The 25,108-nt window shown below is 41.6% G+C and overlaps 2 protein-coding genes across 5 annotated transcripts in view; one reads left to right on the top strand and one right to left on the bottom strand.

Moving 5' to 3' along the window:
* Positions 1 to 21,189, bottom strand: part of RAB3B (RAB3B, member RAS oncogene family) — a 116,143-nt gene extending 94,954 nt beyond the window's left edge. For all 3 annotated transcript variants that reach the window (XM_035018564.1, XM_035018563.1, XM_035018565.1), the window contains exons 1-2: positions 20,947 to 21,189; positions 1,811 to 1,871 (exon numbers count right to left, since the gene is read on the bottom strand). The gene's annotated coding sequence lies outside the window, so the exon portion shown is untranslated. The remainder of the gene's footprint in view (positions 1 to 1,810; positions 1,872 to 20,946) is intronic.
* Positions 18,556 to 25,108, top strand: part of BTF3L4 (basic transcription factor 3 like 4) — a 30,273-nt gene continuing 23,720 nt past the window's right edge. The window contains exon 1 of one of the 2 annotated variants that reach the window (XM_035018567.1): positions 18,556 to 18,560. The gene's annotated coding sequence lies outside the window, so the exon portion shown is untranslated. Of the gene's footprint in view, positions 18,561 to 22,272; positions 22,394 to 25,108 lie in introns of those variants that run through there. The other variant, XM_035018566.1, reaches the window with a different exon arrangement.

Below are 25,108 nucleotides of genomic sequence, written 5' to 3'. Positions count from 1 at the left end.
TGTTTACCTGAAATTCAAATTTAACTGGGCATCCTTATTTTTGTTAAATCTGGCAACCCTATTCTACAGAATGTGTGAGACTCAAAGCCATGAAGCTGTAGGATCCGTTCTAGCAAAAACAAGCACAATATAGTTGGCCCTTGAAAAACATGGGTTTGGATTGCACAGGTACACTTGTAAAGCAGATTTTTTTTTTTTACAGCACAGTACAATAAATGTATTTTCTTTTCCTTATGATTTTCTTAACATTTTCTTTTCTCTACCATACTTTGTTGTAAGAATATAGTATGTAATATATATAACATACAAAATATGTGTTAATTGACTATTTATGTTATCGGTTGGCTACCAGTCAACAGATTACTGGTAGTTAAGTTTTTGGGGACTCAAAAGTTATATGCAGATTTTGACTAAGCGGGTGGTCAGCACCCCTAACCCCCCAGCATTGTTCAGAAGTCAACTGTAATTTTGCAGTTGCAGAAGTGTGTTTCTGTGCAAGTATGTGTGTATAAAAAGTAGATGCACATATATTGGGTCTTTGTGTCTCTCCAATACAGTATAGTAGAGAATATTCAAGTATTGGCTCTGTCACTTACTGTGTAATCTATTGACAAGTTATTTAATCATTGTGTGTCTCAATTTCCTCTCTCATAAAATAATAACAACAGTTCTTATTTCACAGGCTGAACCAACCTCATAGGTTATAAGGATTAAATAAATTAATGCATGTAAAGCACTTAGATCAGTGCTTTAGCCTTCCCTCCCCTGCTCTGCCTTTTCTTCCTCCTTTATCAGTTATTTGCATCAGTGCATACACTAAACTAATTGAAAGTTAAGACTGTTCAACTTGAGGGGCGCCTGGGTGGCTCAGTCGTTGGGCGTCTGCCTTCGGCTTGGGTCGTGGTCCCAGGGTCCTGGGATCGAGCCCCGTGTTAGGCTCCCTGCTCCGCGGGAAGTCTGCTTCTCCCTCTCCCACTCCCCCTGCTTGTGTTCCCTCTCTCACTATCTCTCTCTCTGTCAAATAAATAAATAAAATCTTAAAAAAAAAAAGACTATTCAACTTGAGACTGTTAGGCAGTATGGTTTACTGGCTGAGTGCAGGCTCCGAAGCCAGAATGCCTGGGGGTTTGAATCTTGGCTCCAACACTTACTAGCTGTGTGATCTGAAGCAAGTTACTTAACTGCTCTGTGTCTTAGTTTTCTCATCTCTAAAATGAAGGTAACAGCAGTACCCACCTCAAAAGAGCTGTTGTGAGAATTAAATGAGTTAATTCACATAATTCAGTGTTTGGTGCATAATAAGCATTTAGTAGTAGTAGGAATAGTAGTATTGTTATCATCAGGCAACTACTCAGTTCTGGCTCTGTTTTGGCATATCCCTTCACCTGAAATTAATGTTAAGGTGATGCCTGGAAAATGTTTCACCAGCATAAATAACCTATTATATGTATTTTTCTTTTTTCTTTTCTTTTTTTTTTTTAAGATTTTATTTATTTATTTGAGACAGAGAGAATGAGAGAGACAGAGAGCACATGGTGGGGGGGGTCAGAGGGAGAAGCAGGCTCCCCGCCGAGCAGGGAGCCCGATGCAGGACTCGATCCAGGGACTCCAGGATCATGACCTGAGCCGAAGGCAGTCACTTAACCAACTGAGCCACCCAGGCGCCCTGAATGTATTTTTCTTAAAAGTAATTTCTAGGCCCAACATGGGGTTGAACTCTCGACATTGAGATCAAGAGTTGTATGCTCTACCTGACTGAGCCAGCCAGGTGCCCCTTCCACCATAAATAAACCAAAACCATATCTTGTACCTGGCAGCTGCTTCCTTCTTCCCATCTTCTAGTGTCCTCCAATGAATGTGATCTCCAAAACCTGGAAGGAAAGAGCCTTATAAACATTTACCCGTGAACAAAGGGCAAAGACCCAAAAAAGAAACATGGCATGGTCACAAGATACGCATAAAAAAGCTTTTGTCTGTCAAAAGCATGGTGTTCAAGTCCCAGCTGCACCACTTTCTAGGTGTATGGGGACCATGAACAATCCCACCTCAAGCCTCAGTTTTCTTTCATCCTATAAGATAGAGATAACACCACCTAATCCATAGTTTTTAAGGAGATTAAATAATGGCTGTGAATTGCTTTGTAAACTAACACTGAGTATGCAAATAATACTATAAGAATGAATGAGAATTTTCCATAGAGTAAACATAAAGTAGGTCATACAAATCATTACTAGTTGGAGACAATACAGCAACATAGGTTTAGGGTCAGAAATACATGGGTATGTGACTCTATTTCCTATGAAATGTGTGAATGTAGTAAATTCTCTAAGTCCAGATGATAATATCTACCTTCAAGCATTGGTGTAAAGATTAAATGAGATAATGTATTTAAAGCTACTCTTATTATTCCCCTCACTTCTGCCAGAGTGATCTTTTAAAATCACATCTCTAGGGCGCCTGGGTGGCTCAGTTGGTTAGGCGACTGCCTTCAGCTCAGGTCATGATCCTGGAGTCCCTGGATCGAGTCCCGCATCGGGCTCCCTGCTCGGCGGGGAGTCTGCTTCTCCCTCTGACCCTCCCCCCTCTCATGTGCTCTCTCTCATTCTCTCTCTCTCAAATAAATAAATAAAATCTTTAAAAAAAAAAAATCACATCTCTGCTGGGTAAAAACTTTTCAGAGGCTTCCCAATTACCTAAAAAGAAAGGTCAAAATCTGATAGCAGGATTTACAAAGCCTTTCAGAATATGACATCTGCCCATCTCCTCAGGCTCACTTTCCAGGCTTTTTCTAAAATCCTATATACAAAACTACTTTCATTTCCTTAAACTGGCTGCCTCCTTGGTCTTTTCTTCTACCCTCACTTCCTATTCATTCCTAGAGGGCATCTTTACTTCTGGTAAATCTTCCCTGACTCCCGGGGCGTCTGGGTGGCTCAGTTAAGCATCCAGCTTCAGCTCAGGTCATGATCCCAGGTCTTGGGATTGAGCCCAGCATCATGTTTCTTTTTTGGGATTTAAAGGGATTGAGCCCATGCTGGGATTTAAACTTCAATTTTATGACTTCTCAGTTATTATACTATCTTTCAGGCCTTTCTTTCCTTGAAATAAATTCAAATTTCCATCATTGTTACTGCAGGGGAATAAAGAGATCATCCAGATTAGCAAGGGAAGGCAGTGTCCAAACTAATCATCATCACTTTTCATTCCCAACAGCAGTGAGTTGCTAGCCAAGAGAAAATGTGTCATTTGCCTAGGGCCCAAAGTCCAATCCTGACGAGTCAGTGATTAAGTGAGAGTGAAACTGGGAGAACTGGAAGGTGCCTAATGTGACTGATCATTCTACCTGTCAATACCTAAACTCAGGAAACTGAATCCTGCTTTGGTGGGATGCCCAACTAGACAGTCTGGAGGGATATCCACCTACAAAACAATAAAATCCCAGATAAAATGGACTTTCAAAATGTACTCACTGGGTTCACAGTGATAAACACAAACACAAAATAAACTGAAACCAGATGAGGAATAGTGAGCAACAAGCAAAAGGGAAGACTGACCTCAAAGAAATATCCATTACAATAGAGCAAAATGGAGGAGATAAATCTGAGACTCATATTAAACCAACTCAAAAAAGACTAAAGTGGTAATACCCTTAGGTTTCCAGATGAATCAAATGCCAAACCTGTCTAGAGGAAAGTACTCCCCTCTTTAGGGCTCCAGAACAGCCAAAGATGAACAATAATTATGAGTTCACAATCCTAGATCCCCAAACATGTATGAAAACAAGCCACCACAAGTAAGAATCAGCAGAAGCAACAAATAGATTTAGACCCTAAGGACTTCAGATATTAGAATGATCAGCCATAGGATACAAAATAACTATGTATGAATATTTGAAGAAATAACACAGGGGATCACAAAAATGGGAATGCAACACAGGAAATAAACAGGCAAATCTATAAAGGCACCAAATAGACCTTTTAGAAATTAAACATATAGGAGTGGCTGGCTGGTTCAGTCGGTAGAGCATCTGACCCTTGGTCTCGGGGTTGTGAGTTCAAGCTCCACATTGGGCATGGAGCCTACATAAAAAAATTTGTTGGGGCTCCTGGGTGGCTCAGTCAGTTAAGTGTCTGACTCTTGATTTCAGCTCAGGTCATGATCTCAGGGTTGTGAGATCAAGCTCCGCGCTGGGTGTAGAGCATGCCTGGGATTCTCTCTCCCTCCCTCTCCCTCTGCCCCTCCCCGCCTCCCTCTCTCTCTCTCTGTCTCAAAAAAAAAAAAAAAAATTGTTGAAATACAAAATCAATGGACATTCAGTGATAAAAAGAAATGAGCTATTAAGCCACAAAAAGACACAGAGGAAACTCAAATGCATATTGCTAAGTGAACAATGCCAACCTGAAAAGGCTACATAATATATGATTCCAACTATATGACATTCTGAAAAAGGCAAAAATATGAAGACTGTAAAAAGATCAGTGGTTGCCAGGGGTTCACAAGGGAGGGAGGGATGAGTAGGTGGAACACAGAATTTTTATAGTAGTGAAACTATTCTGTATGATTCTGTAATGGCAGATATATGTTATTATGGACTAAATTGTGTCTACCCCACCGAATTGGTATGTTGAAGTCCTAAACCACAGTAACTCAGAATATGATTGTATCTGGAGACAGGGTCTTTAAAGAGATAATTAAATTGAAATGAGGTCATTAGTGTAGGCCCTAATCCATTATAACTGGTGTCCTTCTTTTCTTTTTTTTAAGATTTTATTTATTTGACAGAGAGAGACACAGCGAGAGAGGGAACACAAGCAGGGGGGGTGGGAGAGGGAGAAGCAGGCTTCCCGCAGAGCAGGGAGCCCGACGTGGGGCTCCCCTGGGATCATGACCTGAGCCAAAGGCAGACGCTTAACCGACTGAGCCACCCAGGTGCCCCTAGAGTGAGTTTTAGAAAGAAACATTAAGACTTTAGGGATGCCTGGGTGGCTCAGTCGGTTAAGCCTCTGTCTTTAGCTCAGGTCATGATCTCAGGGTCCTGGGATCGAACCTGTGTGGAGCCCGTGTTGGGCTCCATGCTCAGCAGGGAGTCTGCTTCTCCCTCTGCCCCTCCCACCCCCTGCTTGTGTGAGCACGCTCTCTCTCTCAAATAAATAAATAAAATCTTAAAAAAAAAACAAAAACATTAAGAGTTTGGATTTGGATATGTTCATTTTGAGGTGCTTACCAGACACCCAAGTAGAGATGCTGAATAAGCAACTGAATGTCTGAGGCTGAAATTCAAGGGAGAGTTATCAGAATATGGATGTTATTTAAAGCCTGAGACTGAAAAAGATCACCAAGAGAGTGAGCGTACATGAAGAAAGAGTCCAAGAGCCCTGGAGCACTCCCAGGTCAGGTTCAAGAAGAACTGACAAAGACAAGAGGAGGAACTGCCAGTGAGATCAGCAGAAAACTAGCAGTGCATGGAGTCCCGGAATCCAAGTGTTTCCAAGACATTTCAAGAAGGAAGGATGATCAACTGACTCTAATGCTCCTATAAAATCAGAAATGACCACAACATTTAACAACTGGAGAACAATGCTGACCTTGAGAAGACCAGTTTCAATTAGAAGAGTGGGATGAAAGTGTTATTTAGAGCAAAATCAAGGTAACCCAGGGGAAGAATTAGAGGAGTACCTACAACTCCTGCACAGAATTTTGCTGTATGAGGGACAATTGCTAGAGGGAGCAGTGAGTTGAGGAAGAGTTTTTAATTCAATATGGAGGAAAGTATAGGGATGTTGAAAGCTGATAGAAATGATATAATAAAGGTAGGACAATTGATGTTATAGGACAAGAATGAGCAGTCAAAAATATCCTGAGTAGGTGAAAGGAAATGGGAGTGAGTACCTAAATAGAGGGATTGGCTTTTGCTAGGAGCACAGACAGGGGAGGAAAAATATATGGACACTGGTGTTAGAAGGTGGGTAGATGTAGTGATGACAATTTTTGAAAGTCCTCTTCCAATTGCTTCTGTTTTCTGTTAAATAGGAAGTATGGTCACCAGCTGAGAGCAAAGATTGTACAGGAAGTATTGGGAAATACTTCCCAAGACAAAGGGAAATATGAAATAGTCACCTAGGAGAAAAGAACCAGAGAAACTAAAAGAATAAATAAAGGGCACATTTCAGGAAGAAAATGATTCTAGAAGAAAACCTAGATACAAGGAACAGTGAGCAAATAAACTGGTAAAGATGTAGATAAATCTAAATAATAACTGTGCAAAGAATGCTAATACTCAATTTGTAGTGTTAAAAGAAAAGACAAAACTAAAGCACTGAATACTTGCTTGTAAGTAAAGAGGAGGTGACTAAAGTTGAAATTCTTAAGACCCTCTTACCATTGGAGGCTTAAGATATTAATGTTAGATTTTGTAAGTATGCAAGTAAAATTTCAAAAGTAACCACCAAAAGAATAAAACTAGAGTGCCAACTTCCAAACTAATAATGGAGATAAAACAAAAAAGAATAATAAAATACTCAACCCCTAAAGTAAGGGGAGAAAAAGGCACAGAAAAAACAGTAGCAATGCAAACCGGATGAGAGGAATAAGACCAGCTCTGTCAGGGTGCCTGGGTGGCTCAGTCGGTTAAGTGTCCAACTCTTGATTTTGGTTCAGGAAATGATCTCAGGGTCATGTGATGGAGCCCCATCAGGCTGTACACTCAGCACAAAGTCGACTTGTCCCTCTCCCTCTGCTCCTCCCCCCAGCTCTCTCATGTGCTTTCTCTCGCTCTCTCTCAAATAAATAAACAAACAAACAAACAAACAAACAAACAAACAGGGGTGCCTGGGTGGCTCAGTCATTGGGCATCTGCCTTCAGCTCAGGTCATGATTGCAAGGTCCTGGGATCAAGCCCCATATTGGGCTCTCTGCTCGGTGGGAAGCCTGCTTCTCCCTCTCCCACTCCCCCTGCTTGTGTTCCCTCTCTCCGTGTCTCTCTCTGTCAAATAAAATCTTAATAAATAAATAAATAAATAAATAAATAAATAAATAAATAAATAAATAAATAAATAAAATCTTTTTTAAAAAGACCAGTTCTGTCAATAATCACCATAAAAATGAGTGGACTAAACTTGTCAGTTAAAGTTAAAAGAAATTGGGCGCCTGGGTGGCTCAGTTGGTTAAGCAACTGCCTTCGGCTCAGGTCATGATCCTGGAGTCCCTGGATCGAGTCCCGCATCGGGCTCCCTGATCGGCAGGGAGCCTGCTTCTGCCTCTGACCCTTCCCCCTCTCATGTGCTCTCTCTCTCTCATTCTCTCTGTCTCAAATAAATAAATAAAATCTTTAAAAAAAATTAAAAAAAAAGTTAAAAGAAATTGTCAGATTTTAGTTTTTTTTTTAAAAAAAAAAAACTACCCCTATAACATTTAGAAGAGTATCTAAAACAAGGACTTGAAAAAGTTCAAAGTAAGTTGATTAAAACTATATATTGGGCAAATGTCACCCAAAAGAAAGTTAGAGAAGCTAGATTAATATCAGGTAAAATTAAATTTCTCCATAAACCTGAGCTACTAAGAAGCTAGCTGACAGGGGTGCCTGGGTGGCTCAGTGGTTAAGCGTCTGCCTTCGGCTCAGGTCATGATCTTCGAGTCTCAGGATTGAGCCCTGCATCAGGCTCCCTGCTTGGCAGGAAGCCTGCTTCTCCCTCTCCCACCTTCCATCTCTCGCTGTCTCTCTCTCTGTCAAATAAATAAATAACATCTTAAAAAATAAAAAAAAAAAAAGAAGCTAGCTGACAGAGCTAAAAGTCATAGGGGGTTATTATTAAGAAAGACCCTGTTCAAGTACCATTCAATAGAACTTTCTGCAATGATGAAAATATTCTATATCTACACTGTTCAAGATGGTAGCTACTAGCCACAAGTGGCTATTGAATACCTGAAATGTGGCTGATGCAACTGAAGAGATGAATTTACAATTTTAATTAATTTAAAACTTAAAGGTATGTGCTATGGTGAGCGCTGTGAATTGTATAAGACTGTTGAATCACACCCTGTACCTCTGAAACAAATAATACATTATATGTTAAAAAAAAAAAGAAGAAGAAGAAGATAGCAGGAAGAACGAAGGGGGGAAATTGGAGGGGGAGACAAACCATGAGAGACTATCGACTCTGAGAAACAAACGGAGGGTTCTAGAGGGGAGGGGGGTAGGGGGATGAGTTAGCCCGGTGATGGGTATTAAAGAGGGCATGTATTGTATGGAGCACTGGGTGTTATATGCAAACAATCAATCATGGAACATTACATCAAAAACTAATGATGTAATGTATGGTGATTAACACAACATAATAAAAAAATAAATTAAAAAGAAAACAAAAAAACTTAAAGGTGACATGAGGCCAGTGCTACTGTATTAGGATAGCACAAACTTAGAGATTAGTGCAATCCTCTCATATTAGGAAGACCTAGAAAAAAGAAGAGGCTACCCAAAACCACAAAGTAAGCCACAACCAGAATTTAGGTCTCCTGATTCCTAATTAACATGTTTTCTCAGTGCTCCAACATGTGCATAACTGCCCTATTGCATTATCCCTAAGAATAAGCCTACAGATATAGTTTGAAACAATTCACCTGGCAAGGGCAGTACAGTTCCATCAGGGGAAAAGACACCTGAAAATCAGCATAACAGGCCCCACCCCCAGAAAATCAGCGAGAACATCCAGTTAGGACCAAGTTTACCAATCACACAAAACTGCAAAACTCCAGCACTAAGGGAAAATAGTATATAGAATTCATGGTTTTTTTCCCACAATTCTTTGGTCTTTTAATTTTTTTGTTCTCTTTCCTTTTTCGACCAATATCTTATTTTATCAACTTTTAAAAAAATCTTTGTTAATTTTCATTTTTACGGTTATTCTATCCTCTCATTGTATTTCATTTTATTTTTGTATATATAGAAGTTTTCCTTTCTTTACAATTTTGGGATGTAGTTTCTTCCAACAAACAGACCAAAATACACTCAAGATACAGTGTATTGCTCTGTTCTGTTCACTTGTCTGTTTATATTCCTTCTTTTGTCTTTTAATTTTCATTTTTACAGTTACATTCTATCCTTTCATTATATTTAATTTTATGTTTATACATAAGTTTTTCTTTCTTCAATTTTGGGATCTAGTTTTCTAACAAACAGACCAAAATACATACAGGATCCAGTGTATTGCTCTGTTCTGTTCACCTGTCTGATTATATTCTCTCTCTCTTTTTTTTTTTTTTCATTTTGGGTCTCTTCTGATTTGTTTAGTGTTTATTTCTCTAGGGTCATTGTTGCCATTTTAGTACTTTGTTCTCTTGTTCATCTATTCTCTGGACAGAATGACAAGATGGAAAAACTTACCTCAAAAAAGAGAACAAGAGGCAGTACTGACTGCCAGGGACCTAATCAGTGTGGACATTAGTAAGATGTCAGAACTAGAAGTCAGAATGACGATTATAAAGATACTAGCTGGGCTTGAAAAAAGCTTAGAAGACACTAGAGAATCCCTTTCAGGAGAAATAAAAACTAAAATCAAATCAAGTCAAAATCAAAAAGGCTTTTAATGAGATGCAATTAAAAATGAAAGCTCTAATTGCTAGGATATATGAGGCAGAAGAGAGAATTAGTGATATAGAAGACAAAATGATGGAAAATAAAGAAGCTGAGAGAAAGAGAGATAAACAACTACCCGATCACAAGGAGAGAATTCACGAGATAAGTGATACCATAAAGCTAAACAATATTAGAATAATTGGGATCCTAGAAGAAGAGGAAAGACAGAGGAGGACAGAAGGTATACTTGAGCAAATTATAACAGAGAACTTCCCTTATCTGGGGAAGGAAACAGGCATTCAAGTCCAGGAGGCACAGAGAACCCCCTCAAAATCAATAAAAATAGGTCAACACCCCGACATATAATAGTGAAATTTGCAAATCTCAGAGACAAAGAGAAAATCCTGAAAGCAGCTCAGGACAAGAGGTCCCACAAGGGTAGAAACATTCAACTGGCAGTAGACCGTCCACAGAGACCTAGCAGGCCAGAAAGGATTGGCATGATATATTCAGGGTACTAAATGAGAAAATATGCAGCCAAGAATACTTTATCCAGTAAGGATGTCATTCAAAATAGGAGAGATAAAAAACTTCCAAGACAAACAGAAATTAACAGAATCTGTGATCACTAAACCAGCCCTGCAAGAAATATTAAAAGGGATCCTTTAAGTGAAGAAAGAGCCCAAAAGTAACATAGACCAGAAAGGAACAGAGACAATACACAGAAACAGTGACTTTACAGGTAATACAATGGCACTAAATTCATATCTTTCAATAGTTACTCTGAATGTAAAATGGGCTAAATGCCCCAATCAAAAGACACAGGGTATCAGATTGGATAAAAAAGCAGGACCCATCGATATGCTGTATGCAAGAGACTCATTTTAGACCCAAAGACACGTCCAGATTTAAAGTGAGGGGTGGAAAACCATTTATTATGCTAATGGACCTCAAAAGAAAGCTGGGGTAGCAATCCTCATATCAGACAAACTAGATTTTAAACCAAAAACTGTAATAGGAGATGTAGAGGGCACTATATCATACTTAAAGGGTCTATCCAACAAGAAGATCTAACAATTGTAAATATTTATGCCCTCAACATGGGAGCAGCCAATCATATAAACCAATTAATTACCAAAGTAAAGAAACACATTGATAATAATACATTAATAGTAGGGGACTTCAACACCCCACTCACAGCAATGGACAAATCATCTAAGCAGAAGATCAACAAGGAAACAAGGGCTTTGAATGATACACTGGACCAGATGGACTTCACAGATGTATTCAGAATATTCCATCCTAAAACAACAGAATACTCATTCTTCTCAAGTGCACATGGAACTTTCTCCAGAAGAGATCACATCCTGGGTCACAAATCAGGTCTCAACCGATACCAAAAGACTGATATTATTCCCTGCATATTTTCAGACCACCATGCTTTGAAACTTGAACTCAACCACAAGAGGAAATTTGGAAGGAACTCAAACACTTGGAGGTTAAAGAGCATCCTGCTAAAAGAATGAATGGCTCAACCAGGAAATTAAAGAATTTTAAAAATTCATGGAAACTAATGAGAATGAAAACGCATTGGTTCAAAACCTCTGGGATACAGCAAAGGTGGTGCTAAGAGGGAAGTACATTGCAATACAAGCCTCTCTCAAAAAATTGGAAAAATCCCAGATACACAAGCTAACTTTACACCTAAAGGACCTGGAGAAGAACAGCAAATAAAGCCTAAACCCAGCAGGAGAAGAGAAATAATAAATATTAGAGCAGAAATCAATGAAATAGAAACCAAAAGAACAGTAGAACAGATTAACAAAACTAGGAGCTGGTTCTTTGAAAGAATTAATAAGGTCGATAAACCCCTGGCCAAACTTAGAAAAAGAAAAGAGAAAGGACCCAAATAAATAAAATCATGAATGAAAGAGGAGAGATCACAACCAACACCAAAGAAATACAATCAATTAGAAGAACATATTATGAGCAACTATATGCCAACAAATTAGGCAATCTGAAAGAAATATAAACTACCAAAGTGAACCAGGAAGAAATAGAAAACCTGAACAGATCCATAACCAGCAAGGAAATTGAAGCAGTAATCAAAAATCTCCCAACAAACAAGAGTCCAGAGCTAGATGGCTTCCCAAGGGAATTCTACCAAACATTTAAAGAAGGGGGCGCCTGGGTGGCTCAGTCGTTGGGCATCATCTGCCTTCGGCTCGGGTCGTGATCCCAGGGTTCTGGGATCGAGCCCCGCATTGGGCTCCCTGCTCCGTGGGAAGCCTGCTTCTCCCTCTCCCGCTCCCGCTGCTTGTGTTCCCTCTCTCGCTGTGTCTCTCTCTGTCAAATAAATAAATAAAATCTTAAAAAAAAATTTAGGGTGCCTGGGTGGCTCAGTCGTTAAGCGTCTGCTTTCGGCCCAGGACCCTGGGATCGAGCCCCACATCCGGCTCCCTGCTTGGCAGGAAGCCTGCTTCTGCCTCTCCCACTCCCCCTGCTTGTGTTCTGCTCTCGCTATGTCTCTCTCTATCAAATAAATAAATAAAATCTTAAAAAAAAAATTTAAAGAAGAATTAATACCTATTCTTCTGAAGCTGTTTCAAAAAACAGAAATGGAAGGAAAACTTCCAAACTCTATGAGGCCAGCATTACCGTGATCCCAAACCAGACAAAGACCCCACCAAAAAGGAGAATTACAGACCAATATCCCTGATGAACATGGATACAAAAATTCTCAACAAGATACCAGCTAATAGGATCCAATGGTACATTTTTTTTTAAAGATTTTATTTATTTATTTGACAGAGAGAGAGCATAAGCAGGGGGAGCAGGAGAGGAAGAAGCAGGCTCCCCTCTGAGCAGGGAGCCTGATGTGGGGCGTGATCCCAGGACCCTGGGATCATGACCTGAGCCAAAGGCAGACACTTAACCACCTAAGCCACCCAGGCACCCCAGGATCCAACAGTACATTAAAAGGATTATTCACCACGACCAAATGGGATTTATTCATGGGCTGCAAGGGTGGTTTAACATCCGCAAATCAATCAATGTGATACACTACATAAATAAAATAAAGGACAAGAACCATATGATCCTCTCAATAGATGCAGAAAAAGCATTTGATAAAGTACAGCATGCTTTCTTGATTAAAACTCTTCACAGAGTAGGGATAGAGGGAACATACCTCAATATCATAAAAGCCATATATGAAAAGCCCACAGTGAATATCATTCTTAATGGGGAAAAACTGAGAACTTTTCCCCTAAGGTCAGGAACATGGCAGGGATGTCCACTCTTATCACAGTTGTTCAACATAGTACTAGAAGTCCTACCCTCAGCACTCAGACAACAAAGAAATAAAAGGCATGTGAATTGGCAAAGAAGCCAAACTCTCACTCTTTATAGATGACATGATACTCTGTGGAAAACCCAAAAGACTCCACCCCAAAATTGCTAGAACTCATACATGAATTCAGCAAAGTGGCAGGATACAAAATCAATGCACAGAAATCAGTTGCATTTCTATACACTAACAATGAGACAGAAGAAAGAGAAATTAAGAAATTGACCCCATTTACAATGGCACCAAAAACCATAAGACACCTAGGAATAAACCTAACCAAAGAAGCAAAGGATCTGTACTCAGAAAACTAGAGAACACTCATGAAAGAAATGGAGGAAGACACAAAGAAATGTTAAAATGTTCCATGTTCATGGATTGGAAGAACAAATATTGTGAAAATGTCTATGCTACCTAGAGCAATCTACACATTCAATGCAATCCCTATCAAAATACCATCAACTTTTTCCACAGAGCTGGAACAAATAATCCTAAAATTTGTAGGAACCAGAAAAGACCCCAAATAGCCAAAGGAATGTTGAAAAAGAAAAGCAAAGCTGGCGGCATCACAATTCCAGACTTCAAGCTCTATTACAAAGCTGTCATCATCAAGACAGCATGGTACTGGCACAAAAACAGGCACATAGATCAATGGAACAGAATAGAGAACCCAGAAATGGACCCTCAACTCTGTGGCCAACTAATCTTCGACAAAGCAGGAAAGAATATTCAATGGAAAAAAGACAGTCTCGGGGCACCTGGGTGGCTCAGTCGGTTAAGCGGCTGCCTTCGGCTCAGGTCATGATCCTGGGGTCCTGGGATCGAGCCCTGCATCGGGCGCCCTGCTCAGCGGAGAGCCTGCTTCTCCCTCTCCCTCTGCCTGCCACTCTGCCTACTTGTGCTCTCTCTCTATCTCTCTGTCAAATAAATAAATAAATAAAATCTTTAAAAAAAAAAAAGAAAAAAGTCTCTTCAACAAATGGTATTGGGAAAACTGGACAGCCACATGCAGAAGAATGAAACTGGACCATTTCCTTATACCATACACAAAAATAGACTCAAAATGGATGAAAGACCTAAATGTGAGACAGCAATCCATCAAAATCCTCGAAGACAACACAGGCAGCAACCTCTTTGACCTTGGCCGCAGCAACTTCCTGCTAGACACGTCTCCATAGGGAAGGGAAGCAAGGGCAAAAATGAATTATTGGGACTTCATCAAGATAAAAAGCTTTTGCACAGCAAAGGAAACAGTCAATAAACCAAAAGACAACCAAAAGAATGGGAGAAGATATTTGCAAATGACATATCAGACAAAGGGCTAGTATCCAAAATCTATAAAGAATTTATCAAACTCAACACCCAAAGAACAAAGAATCCCATCAAGAAATGGGCAGAAGACATGAACAGACATTTCTCCAAAGAAGACATCCAAATGGCCAACAGACACATGAAAAAGTGCTCAACAACCCTCGGCATCAGGGAAATACAAATCAAATACAAATCAAAACCACAATGAGATACCACCTCACGCCAGTCAGAATGGCTAAAATTAACAACTCAGGAAACCAGATGTTGGCAATGCAGAGAAAGGGGAACCCTCTTACACTGTTGGTGGGAATGCAAGCTGGTGCAGCCACTCTGAAAAACAGTATGGAGGTTCCTCAAAAATTAAAAAATAGAGCTACCCCACAACCCAGCAATTGCACTACTGGGTATTTACAGTATATAATGGTATATACTATATATATATATATATATATATATACTGGGTATATACAAATATAGTGATCCGAAGGGGCACATGCACCCCAATTTTTATAGCAGCAATGTCCACAATAGGCAAATTATGGGAAGAGCCCAGATGTCCATTGATAGATGAATGGATAAAGAAGATGTGGTGTGGGGGTGCCTGGGTGGCTCAGTTGGTTAAGCGACTGCCTTCGGCTCAGGTCATGATCCTGGAGTCCCGGGATCGAGTCCTGCATCGGGCTCCCTGCTTGGCGGGGAGTCTGCTTCTCCCTCTGACCCTCCTCCCTCTCACGCTCTCTGTCTCTCATTCTCTCTCTCTGTCAAATAAATAAATAAAATCTTTAAAAAAAAAAAAGATGTGGTGTGTATACACACACACACACACACACACACACACTGGAATACTACTCAGCCATCAAAAAGAATGAAATCTTGCCATTTGCAATGACGTGGATGGAACTAGAGGGCATTATGCTAAGCAAAATAAGTCAATCAGAGAAAGACAATTATCATATGATCTCACTCATCTGTGGAATTTAAGAAAAAAAACAGGATCATAGGAGAAGAGAAGAAAAAATAAAACAAGATGAGAGAGAGACAAACCATAAAAGACTCTTAAATCATAGGAAACAAACTGAGGGTTGCTGGTTGGGAGAGGGGGGAGGGGGGTGGGGTAACTGGGTGATAGACATTAAGGAAGGCATGTGATGTAATGAGCACTGTGTATTATATAAGACTGATGAATCACTGACCTCTACCTCTGAAACTAATAATACATTATATGTTAATTAACTGGATTTAAATAAAAATAATTTTTTTAAAAAGTACACTGGATTTTTCATAATAGTAGTAATCACCACATCATTTTTTGAATGCTTACTTTGTGATAATCACCATAATACAATGATAACAACAATAATATTAATAATGACTAACACTCATATGGCATTCATTATATGTCAGGTACTGTTTTCCATGCTTTTACATGTGTTAACTTATCTTCACATAAATTTATGAGGTAGAAACTCTAATTATCCCCATTTTATTTTTTTTTAGTATTTTATTTATTTATTTATTTGACAGAGAGAGAGAGAGAGCGCAAGCACAAGCGTGGGGGGGGGTGGAGAGGGAGAAGCAGGCTCTCCGCTGAGCAGGGAGCCCGATGCGGGGCTCCATCCCAGGACCCTGGGATCATGACCTGAGCTGAAGGGAGATGCTTAACCATCTGAGCCACCCAGGCGCCCTAATTATCCCCATTTTACAGATATGGAAGCTAAAGTTAAACAGCTTGCCCAGGGGCGCCCGGGGGGCTCAGTCATTAAGCGTCTGCCTTCAGCTCAGGTCATGATCCCAGGGTCCTGGGATCGAGCCCCACATCGGGCTCCCTGCTCCGTGGAGCAAGGAGCCTGCTTCTCCGTCTCCCACTCCCCCTGCTTGTGTTCCCTCTCTCGCTGTGTCTCTCTCTGTCAAATAAATAAATAAAATCTTTAAACAGCTTGCCCAAGGTTACACTGGCATTAAATGGCAAAGCTAGGATTAGAACCTAGGTGGTAAAGTTCTAGAGTCTGTACTTTAACCACACACTACTATACTGCCTCTCTAGCAAAGGTTAAGTGAACAAATGAATGAATATGGCCTCACCAAAGCAGAATGAAAACACTCAGATCTGAGGGTGCCTGGGTAGCTCAGTCGTTGGGCGTCTGCCTTCGGCCCAAGTCATGATCCCAGGGTCCTGAGATCGAGTCCCACATCGGGCTCCCTGCTCACAGGGAGCCTGCTCCTCCCTCTTCCTCTGCCTGCCTCCCCCTGCTTGTGCTCTCTCTCACTATCTCTCTGTGTCAAATAAATAAAGTCTTTAAAAAAAAAAATCACCTACTTCCCTGACACCACCCATGCATGCACACATGCCAATGTGGAACATCGGAAGACAGTCCAATTTCCTAGTGTCACATGTACAGCCACTTAATTTACGCCACTATCTGCAAAGTGAGCTGAAGACTCCCACATCCAGTTGCTCCTTCCCTAAAACATTAATTTTAGAAGGGGGGAGGGGAAGGGACCATTTCTAAACACAGAATTTACATCAGAATTCCCAAGCCCTTCATCTTAAAATTGTTTTCACGAATGTAAGTGAAAGACATCAGAAAAGTATTAGCCACCCCCTCCCAGGCTGACGAAACAAAAGGTCAAGTGTCAGAGCTGTTGGCCAAGCCTCTAAAACAAGCAACACTGTACCTGAGAGGTAGAATAACACAGTGGCTAAGAAAGGAGAGTCCAACTGCCGTGGAACTGACCTGGGTTGGAAGCCTAGTTCCATCCTCTGACTATTTTCACAAATGCAAAATATGACTAACAAAATGATCTATCCCATAGGGTTATTGGGAACATGCACAGTGTGGAAGGTAAATACTTCATATGTGTCAGTGCCAAATTTTTATTCCAGAGACTTGACAAAGTCATCCATCTCTGTTTCAGGCTGGAGAGCACATGAACCGTCCCCATTAACAGCTTTCTCATTTCTCCTGTGAAGTCTTCAAAGGAGTTTCTGCACTCAGAGGCAGGAATGGTGTTCTGGTTAAAAGCATAGCCTCTAGGATTTGTATACCAGAGAGTCCATTTACTAGCTGTGTGACTCCCTTTGCCCCAATTTAGGTTCTTCTTCTGTAAAATGAGGATGATGAGAAAAGGTATTACCCTTACTCTTAGAGGGTTATGAGGATTAAGCCAGTCAATACATGAAAAATGCACAGTACGGTGCCTGGAATATAGTGAATGTACAGAAAATGTTACTCATTACAATTCTCCCCATAGGTGATATATTCCAAATTTTTAGGACACAGAGAACAACAAAATTGTAGTTGACCCTTGAACAGCATGGGTTTGAACCACATGAATCTACTTATACATGGATTTTTTTTTTTTACAGTACACTACTATAAATATATTTTCTCTTCCTTACGATTTTAATTTTCTTTTCTCTAGCTTACTTTATTTATTTATTTATTTATTTTTTAAAGATTTTATTTATTTACTTGAGAGAGAGAATGAGAGAGAGAGAGCACATGAGAGGGGGGAGGGTCAGAGGGAGAAGCAGACTCCCTGCTGAGCAGGGAGCCCGATGCGGGACTCGATCCCAGGACTCCAGGATCATGACCTGAGCCGAAGGCAGTCGCTTAACCAACTGAGGCACCCAGGCGCCCACTAGCTTACTTTATTATATAAAAACATTATATGATACATATAACATAAAAATACGTGTTAATCGACTGTTTATGTTATTGGTAAGGCTTCTGGTCAACAAAAAGCTATCAGTAATGTTTTGGAGGAGTTATATGCTAATTGGCTATGGGGTGTGGGGGGATAAGCACCCCTAACCCCTGTGTTTCTCAAGAGTCAACTGTATTGGGGCGCCTGGGTGGCTCAGTTGGTTAAGCGACTGCCTTCGGCTCAGGTCATGATCCTGGAGTCCCAGGATAGAGTCCCGCATCGGGCTCCCTGCTCGGCAGGGAGTCTGCTTCTCCCTCTGACCCTCCTCCCTCTCATGCTGTCTCTTATTCTCGCTCTCAAATAAATAAAATCTTTAAAAAAAAAAAAAAAAAAAGAGTCAACTGTATTTGAGAACATTATAATGTTAGAGCTGGAAGGACTCTTAGGAATTATTTCTAGTTCAACATTCTCATTCAATAAAGAGTCCCCAGGGAAGACCACAGCTGGCTACCTGGTCTGACCAGCATTAAAATGCAGGCCTCCTGATTCCCATCCAGTGCTCACTGCACACCACCGTACTTCCTGTTCTTTTAGTCTCTCCTCTCTGCAAACCAACAGGCTATCTTCTGGAAACATTTGGGAAGAAATCTTAACTCATGAAGATTTTCAGGAACCCTGCTTCAGGTAGCACATTTTGCGGAGCTGGGGTAGGTGGGCTATAATTTATTTCCCAAGAATCTGTACCCAAGAGACACAAAAAACAAAAGTCTGAAAAATTATTAATTCCTTTCAGGAACAATTAAATATTCTTCCTTGGGAGGGCATAATGATAAATATTAACTAAATACTCTCTAAGTTTGTAACAGGATATGAAGTGTCTATTTTTTCACTTAATCCTCACAACACAGTCCTCCTGCCCCCAGTTGCCCTCCTACACTAGATACACAATGTATGCAATTGCTTGCTTACTTGCCTTGACAGTCTTCAGACTATAAGCTGAAAAAAGACAGGGATCTCAGTGATCAGGTGTACCACTCATTTCTTCTTCCAACACTATTCCTGAGCATGAATGAGACCGAAATGGTCCTGGCTTACTGCAGCAGACCATACTTTCAATAATCTCTCTCACTCCACATGCTTTTCTTACAAAGTGACCTCAACATTCCTTCCATGGGGGTCCTTCCCCTTGAACATGCCCTTACAGTGGAAGTGATGCTATGTGACTTTGTAAGGCTAGATGACAAAAATGCAACACATTTCCACCTTTTTCTCTTGGGGTGGCACTCTTAGAATCCAGCTGTCATACTGTGAGGAAGCCCACATGGAGACCATGAAGAAAGACCACATGGAGAAGTAACCTGCTCAGCTGAGGCCCCAGACATGGAACCAAGGGGCATACCTTTCCCACTGTGCCTTGTTTGAATTCCTGACCCACAGAATCATGAGCATAATAAAATGATTTCTTTACACCACTAAATTTTGGGGTCGTTTATTATGCAGCAATGGCAACTGGAACAACCACACATGACTTAACATCTAACAAGGAATAAAGATACTAAATAGGTGACTCCAAGGTATTACCTAACAGTAACTGGAACAGAATAAATTATTTGTTGAGGGTCCAAGGTAGTTATTATTATGCCCATTTTGCAGATAAGGAACTGAGCTTTGAGAGGTTAAGCAACTTGCCCGAAGCCTCTCAGATGGTCAGTAGCAGAGTAAAATAAAACTCAGATCTACACGCACACTCCTAACACCATATTCTGCCTCCCTTGGTACTTATAATTTTGTGCTAAATATACAGTAATCTGTTTTAAAACGGGATTGTCAGTACTGAAAACATTCTGGCCCAGTAGAATTCACTGTGCAGTTTCATCACTGAGATGGAAACCTACATATCACCTTCTCAGAGAAGCCTTCTTTGGCTTCTAGCTCATGTAATGCTGGCTCCCTTATCCTCCCCAGCCATCCTACTCCATCACAGTTTCGCTTTCTTTATGGCACTTGTCCCTAGCTGAAATTATCTTGCTTCTTAATTTGTTCTTGTTCATGTGTCCACTCTCTGTATCTCTGACTTGAATACAAACTCTGTGAGAACAGGCACCTTATCTGTCCTGTCCACTGCTATATCCCTAGTGCCTAGGACAGTGCCTGGAATACGGTAGGTGATCAAAAATTATCTGCTGGAGTGACCACATTCAGGCACACTGAATGTCCACCCAACTCATCACCTACCAATAAATACGCAAATAGGGAGGATATAGAAAAAGAATTTAAAACAGCAGGACTGCATCAGAATCATTCCATCCAGTAAGGTCAGTACAAAAAATGGAAGAAAGGAATCCATGCTACCACTCTTCCACTTAGAAAAAGCACAAACCCTGAGTCCAAATGATGTAGAGAAGGGGATGGAGTAGGGGGGTCACACCTCCCATCCCCCATTCATAACCATATCCCCTCACTCCTCAAAAAAATTCAGTTTCTTCAGACACACTGACTGAAGCACACCAAGGACAATTGTTAGTTACCCTCTAACATCAGACCTTCTACCCTTCACCTGGCCTTTCTTTATATACCAGTCACACCTTCCTGGTAGGCAGGTCCTATTCTCCTCAAGACCTGTACAGAGGAGGCAATAACCCAGCTCTTCAGGGAAGAGGTAAGAAGGGGGATCTCAGAGCCAGGGAAAGGATCTCTGCATATGCAGCTGTCCAGAGACCCTATTTCTCCCAGAAGAGAAGGTAATTGAATGTTCCTGAAGACTTACCAAGTGCTAGGCACCTATGCTGGACTCTTAAACATGCTATCCCTAATTTAAGGGTGATTCCTCACTCCCAAACCAAGAATTTAGGGAGGCCTCCAGCACAACTTCCTCATCTCAACATTCCCCAAACCCGCTACTCCCTACCCCCAAGAAATCCTCAAAATCCAGGAGCGGTTAGGGAGGATAAAAAGAAATCTGGCGTGGCCTAAGAGATAGAACGGGAGGGGAATCGTGTTAGCACAAGAAGAGGGCTAAACTGGGCTGGGCCCGGTATGAGTAAAGATTAAGATAAGAAGTTGGTCTGACCCTTTCCAAGCCCAATATGTCCAGCAGAAGAGGTGACGAGAAGCAGGAAACTGAAGCCCAGCAAACAGGTGGCCCCGAGATGAGACCGCAGCTCCATGGTGGTAGATGCACGGGGCCCCTGGGCTGAGCAGGCGGAGGACGGCCAGAGCCCTAGCACAAGGTCCGCGCCGTTCCCCAAGTGCGGCTCAGCCCAACCCCTCGCATTCCCAGATTTTTTTTCCCCCCCGTAACACTGGAGGAAGTGATGTTAGACGGATGTGGGTGGTGCCTCCGGGGTCCGGTTTGAGATGGAGTAAGTTTAAAGGTGCAGATCACGTAGAAGGGTGAGGGGAATTGCTCTCCAGCGCGAGCTGCTTCCCTTCATTCTGGGTGTTCAATCGGAAGACCGAGATGGAAAAAGTGGATGAGATAGCGGGGGTAGGGGGTGGGGAGAGGCCTCCGGAGAACCGTTGCTGGTTGCTTCGGCCTGCAAGCGAGCCCCTCCCCCCAAGAACCGCTGCACTTAATATTCACAACGCCAATTATTGATTGGTGAAGTAAGCGGCTCCCAACAATGGGCGCGTTGCCATTGGCCTCCCCTTTCTTGCCCCGCAAATAAAAAAAGACTAGACAACCAGATTTCATTCTTAAATTCCTGCCGGGGCCACGGGGAGACCTGGCAAAACTGTTCTGCAGTGCATGGTTTCGAGCCATACAAGAATGCCCTCTTCCTGCTGGAGAAGCAACGCTGGACCTTATTTTTCCTTGCAGCAGCAGTTCTTCCACTCAGGGATGATGCAACCAATTGATGCAAGCTCCGAGAAAACCAAACTTCGGATCTCTTACTGCAAAACTGACCTAGCTCTTCAGGGAACTAGGACAAAAGTCACTGCAGGCATTTAAAGCGTAAAGCTTCTTCTGGTTAAATCTACTTGCCTTGTTGTTTTTAAACTTTGTGGGTTGAATATTTCTTTCTCAATTTTTTTTCCTTAAACAACATAACGGGTCAAAATTTCCCGTCTCCTCTCTCTGAGTGGAGACTAGTTGAGTCTCCATACTAATGAGTCCGCACTAGTTGAGTCCGACAGTGCAGAGTTAATGCTTAGTGAAAGACACGCGACAAAAGTACACAACCAAACAAAAATACACACCTCTTTTTTATTAGGATCCCTACAAATTTGTAGGCACAGACACAATGGAATTCTCGGGAGACTGCAAGCTCCAGAATGCAATGCGGCCACCTGCGCCTGTTGCATTTCTATTGGGAGGCGCAGAGCAGGCTGGGTTTTGTAGTTCGTATATGCCTTCCCCGGGATAGGCTGCTCTGGTGAGAGAGAGAGGCGGAGCCGGTTGTGTCACGTGGGCCCCGCTCCCGCCGCCGCTGCTGCCGTCGTCTTTCTCTGTCTCGACTGAGGCAGCCATCTTGCTCTTGCCGCGTGCTGTTGTTGGAGGACCCTCCCTGCTTCAGGTGAGACCCCCGGCGGTCCCGCCACTCCACGGCCATAGGCCGCTGCGCACGGTCTCCCCCCGCCCTCTTCTTCCGACACCCGCCAACCACTCGGGCTGCCACTTCCGCTGTGGCGCGCCGAGTGGGGGCGGAGGCGGCTGGTTTGGCTTGTCGGTTACCGGCGGCGCAGCTGGGGGTCGGCACCTGAGGGAAGGTCCCCAGCACCACCGCTCCCTGTGGGGGCCAGCGGAGGCCCGCGCTATTGCCGCCCAGATTCAGTCCCAGGAGGCGGGTGGTCTCCCGCCTCTCTCCTGTTACCCTACTTTATTCACAACAATGCTCTGACAACAGCCTATCTGTTGTCATCTCATTTGATCTTCCCACTCTACAGATAGGGAAACTGAGGTTAGCAGCCCCCGGCCCGAAGCGCTTGGGACTGAATTCTGTTGCAGCTCTCTTCACCTCGTAATGGCAGTATTTGTTTACAATTCTGCTTCCCTCCCTGAGAAATTGCCTTGACCATCTCGATAGCCCCATCACACTGCCTGATGCATAGTAGGCTGTCAGGAAATTGACCGACGGGCACCCTGTTACACAGCTAGTGAATGGCGGTTTCAACTTCCGTTCCCACGTTCTTTCACTTACACCATAGCTGTCCCCTCGGGAGTGGTAACAATAGTTACCAGTTTTTGAGTATCTACTGTGAGCCATACCCTGTACTTGATAACTTAACCTTTAACCCTTAAAAACAACCGTATGAGTTGTGTGGTGATAAACCTTTTCTAATACAGAAGGAACACAAGTTCAGAAAGTAAAATACCTTTCTGAAGTCCTAAGCGGTAGAACCTTGATCCTTCTGATTCCAAAACTTGTGCCTCTCTTAGAGAAATGCCACATAATAAAAAGTTGGGACTAAAGGTTGAAATTATTTTATCTGTGTGTAAACATGATATGTAAACATGGTGAAAGTGCCTACCGTAATGGTTGGAACTTAGGCACTCAATAAATACTGATTATAACCTCATTATTTACATCTTTCTTGAGTGCTTGAGTAAAGGACTAAGCGATCCTAGGATCCCCAAGGAAGAATTCAGTAATTTATGTTCTTAGGAAGTTACTTCTCACTTTTGGACCCTCATTTCCAAATTTATTAAATTAGGAGGGAGGTGAACTATTTTATTTGTTTATAATTTATTTATACCCTGCTGTTGCTTGCAGGTATTTGAGATGGCCTCACATACAAAACAGAAATAATGGGTACAATGAAGTAAAGGTTATTGAGGAATAGGGAATTAAATCAGGTGATCTTTGAGGTCTAGTCCAGATTCGAGCTTGGCAGCTCATCTCTCATAGACTGAGTCCAGTCCTCTTTACTACTTCAATTCCACACACCCCAACCTGTTAGTAGCCAAAGGACCACCTTTCTTCCTCTCCCCCCCCCCCCCCCCCCGAGTTTATAACCTCCCTAAAATGCTTTTTCTCTGAGATAATTCTTGGGAACAAGTTTTCTGTTGTACTGATTACATGGAATGGAATCTGTTCTTTCATCTACACATTGATATAAAGAGTTAATTTTGTTTTTGCTTTTGTTTCGAACAAGTCAAGGCTCTTCATCTTGACTTCAATCTCTTGTCTTCCATCTCTTCTCTTGGGATTGTTACTTCAAAATGTAGAAGAGTTCCCGAAGGTTTACCCTGTGTCTAGTTCTAATATTTTCACTTAGCCCCTTTTTTTGTAAAAAAAAATGTTAGGTTCTTGTTAGTTCGCTATACTTTCATGGCCATATTCCTTTGGGAAAAGTGAATATTGATCCTTTTCTGTGGATATTGAGTATAGACATTGGGATTTGCATCAGCAAATTTAAGTCTATGGCTGAGTTGAGATTGGTACACACCTAAGCCTTCTGGCTTTGTATTCCTCCTGTAAAGGAATGTTTTTAGCTGCTGAGCATTGTGATACAGTGCTGGGCAAAGATTGAGGAATCATAAATTCTGAATGTTATTTGGGAACTGGACTTTAGCCTTGAAACATATATATATGCGTTAGTGCTAAAGTACAGTGTCAAAATACAGAATAGTTAGTACTTATATAATCTTTGATTCTCTTTCATCTCTCAAAGTTGTTATCTTTTTCATGTGAATGATAATTATAAAGAGGTTAGAGAATTGGTCATAAAAGTTTAGTTAACAGCTTTTATTCCCTCATATCTTAGTAATGGTCTGTTGGTCCACAGAACAAGTAAAAGAAGACTTGGTTTATTATTATTTTTAAAGAATTTTATATATTTGAGAGAGAGAGAGCATGAACAAGGGAGAAGCAGACTCCCCGCTGAGCAGGGAGCCCAATGCAGGGCTCAGTCCAGGGACTCTGGGGTCACAACCTGAGCTGAAGGCAGATGCTTAACCAGCTGAGTCACCCAGATGCCCCTTAACCTTGGCTTTTATTTGTTTATATAGTGTGGAATGTTACAACCCATTATAAACGTAAGAACTTTTTTCTTTGGTAGGAATATCACTGATCGGATTAGGATTTATGACTTTACAGTTTTCTTAAAATTTTCAAAATCAAAATTCACCTTAAAAAGCTTACTTTTAAGAATCTCTTCCCCCCCCCCACCAAACACACACAAAAATTTAGAATTAATGTAGCAGAGATGTTTTTATCAAATTGTGCAGTGAAGCATTTTACCATGTATGCAAGAATATCTTGACAAGTGTGACATACTATATCAGTGCA

The sequence above is a fragment of the Mirounga leonina genome, unplaced genomic scaffold (genome assembly GCF_011800145.1).
Source record: "Mirounga leonina isolate KUSES-001 unplaced genomic scaffold, KU_Mleo_1.0 Mir_173, whole genome shotgun sequence".
Lineage (NCBI taxonomy): Eukaryota > Metazoa > Chordata > Mammalia > Carnivora > Phocidae > Mirounga > Mirounga leonina.
The sequence above is the reverse complement of the archived record's forward strand: the minus strand, read 5'-3'. Positions and strand labels throughout refer to the sequence as shown.